Source organism: Nannospalax galili, unplaced genomic scaffold (assembly GCF_000622305.1).
Source record: "Nannospalax galili isolate Female #2095 unplaced genomic scaffold, S.galili_v1.0 scaffold580, whole genome shotgun sequence".
Taxonomy (NCBI): domain Eukaryota; kingdom Metazoa; phylum Chordata; class Mammalia; order Rodentia; family Spalacidae; genus Nannospalax; species Nannospalax galili.
Genome location: NW_008345762.1, coordinates 124662 through 127564, shown reverse-complemented (window position 1 = coordinate 127564; position 2903 = coordinate 124662).

The window sequence follows — 2903 nt, the reverse complement described above, 5'->3', positions numbered from 1 at the left end:
TCTACCTTTGCTTGAGTTATTGTAGAGTCAGAGAAAATGGTAATCAGGAACTTTGAGTTTTCTTTCCTTTCTGCTTAAAATTGTTAGTTAATTACATTTTAATATTTTTAGAAAGAATTATGATTATGCTTAAAGTTCACGAAGTCGAATAGGTTTTAAAATTTAAAAACAAAACAAAATAAAAAAGTGGATATCTCTTAGATTGAGGCCAGCCTGGTCTCCGTAGTGAGTTCCAGGCCAACTGTGGCTATAGGGAGATCCTGTCTCAAAAACAAAAACAAAATTAAAAACAAATTTTTAATCTATGACTGCCAACCTACCCATAGTTTGATATCATATTTCATCCTCCAAAATGTATCCCAGCTTTTTGCTAAGTTAGTGTTAGTTTTTATATGTTTATGATTATTATATAGCTTTCCCACAACTGAGCCAGGTAGATTACTATGATTTTTATTCCCTCACTTGTTTTCGGTAGCTTATTATTTTTTCTAGAGTAGTTATATTATTTTGTTCCCCTTCCTTTCTATGTGTCATCATTCAAACTTGGTAAAATGTCTGACAGTATAGTGAAATGGCATCAGGTAATCAATTATTTCTTCTCTTGCAACTCCTTGCACTGGAAGTTCTCTATGCTTCCTAGGATAATTTTATAATTACTGACTTGGAACCAGTTTACCATTATTCTAGAAATCTTGTACCCTCCCCTCCCCAGGGGAGTCTTATTTCCCATTTTTCCCCATAGGTCTACTTGTTTACTGAAAACTTGCAATATCTTCCTAAAGTAGGATGTACAGAAGGCACATTTACTATATATCTAATAGTATTTTTTACTCCATTTCATTTTTAATAATTTTTTTGAGGGGAGATTTTACTAGGTTATCCAGAATGACCTCCAGGAACCCCTGGACTTAGGTGATCTCCTGCATCAGCCTCTCCAGTCACCAGACTACAGAGGCACATTTCCTCACTTGATGCTGTAACTTTTAAATATTTATTCTCAGATTGACAGTTTTGCTAGGTACAAAGTTGTAAATTATAAATTATTTATTCCCAGCAGCTTGAAAATGTGACTGCTTTCTTGCCTTTATATGTTTTTTTTTGAGTTGTCTGATGTGTTTGCAATTGTTTGTATTTGTTTCTTATGTTTCTTATAAAGGCTTTCCAAATTAGGGAATTTATTCCTTATATTCTGTAGCTTCATACTGATAACATTTAGTGATAAATAGATACTATTAATTTAGTGTGTTATATCTAATTAATTTTCATTTAAATTAGTTTATTCAGTTACATAGAAATCATACAAGTTAAATAATTCTGGTAGTATTATTTATACTTATAAGGGAAATGTCAAGCTGAGAGTCAGATTTATTTGGACTAGAATTCAGGTGTTACTTCATTTTCCATGTTCATTCTAAAAGATAAAAGGATATCCAACATTTATAATTGCATATGGTATGAATAAAACAAAACATTCTCATTCATGGATTGTTGTTCAAAAGATATTTGCTAAAGCAGACCAGAATAACTTTATCTTCTATTTTTTTTTTGCTTCAAAATCCGAATCATCATTTTTGTTTTATAATTTTTTAATGTCTTAGAGTTGACATAGTATAATACTTGATACAAATGATATTCTAGGGACTGGAGAGACGGCTCAGTGGTTAAGAGCACTAGTTGCTCTTGCAGAGCAGCTGAGTTTGATTCGCAGCACCACATGGCAGCTAACAACCATTCCTACATCCAGTTTCAGGGGATCCGATGCCCTCTTTTGATCTCCTTAGGCATTGCATGACACAGGTGCACTTAACATGCATGCAGGCAGTACACTCATACACATAAAATAAAAATAATAAAATATCAAAAATAAATAAATGACATTCTATAGAATCATATCTATGAGTTAATGGAAGTTAGGACCACTTGAGAAAATCATGTAACAAAGCTTGAATGAGACTTGAATGCAGAGCTCATACCAAGCAATGAAAAATTCTTGCTGAATACAGTAGCATGTTTGCTCTTAAGTATATATCCAGTTTTAATGCTTCATATACTCCTGTAGGAGATGAAAAGAAAATTCACCAAAAGACTTAAGTATGCTTGACAAATTATAAGAGAATATGGTTTTACTTTTTAAAAAATATTTATTTAATAACCACATACTTAGAAGAAGCATTTCATTACAACAGCATTGACATATTCAATAACAATTTCCTGAGCTAAGATGCATCTCATTCAAAACTGGCTGTAAATTTTTAGGTTTACTGTTGAATTATTACAGTTACACAATATTGTACTCAGTATAAACCCTATAAGACATAAAATTAAATGAGGTTTTAACCTTTAAAAAAGATCTCCATTTCATTTTAGAATATATTGTTCCTTGCAGAAAGACTCATTGGTTTTGCTACTAACACTGAGATGTTGGCGCATGCATCTCTAATCTGTATGTTTCTGATTATTACTAGTCATAATCGGTTGCACTTGGATTCTTGGTGCCTGTGTATGTTTATAAAGTCATCAGGTAGATTTCAATGGTAATGTTTTTCACATCTACTAATTATTAAGGAGCAAATTTTTATGCTTTGAAGAATTATTATGTAATCATTATATTTAAAAAAATTTTAATAGTTACATGATTAGAAGAAGCATTTCACTACAGCTTTAACATATTCAGTAACACACTCCAGAGCAAGAGTACATCTCTTTCACAAGTGGCTGCAAGTTTCTAGGTTCACAGTTGAATTAATACAGTTATACAATATTGAACTCAGTATAAGCCCTGTAAGACATAAAATTGAATGTGTTTTTAACCTTCGAGAAAAATGTCCATTTAAGTTTAGAATATATTGTTCCTTGCAGAAAGACTCACTGTTTTTGCTACTAAGACTGAGATGTTGGTGCAT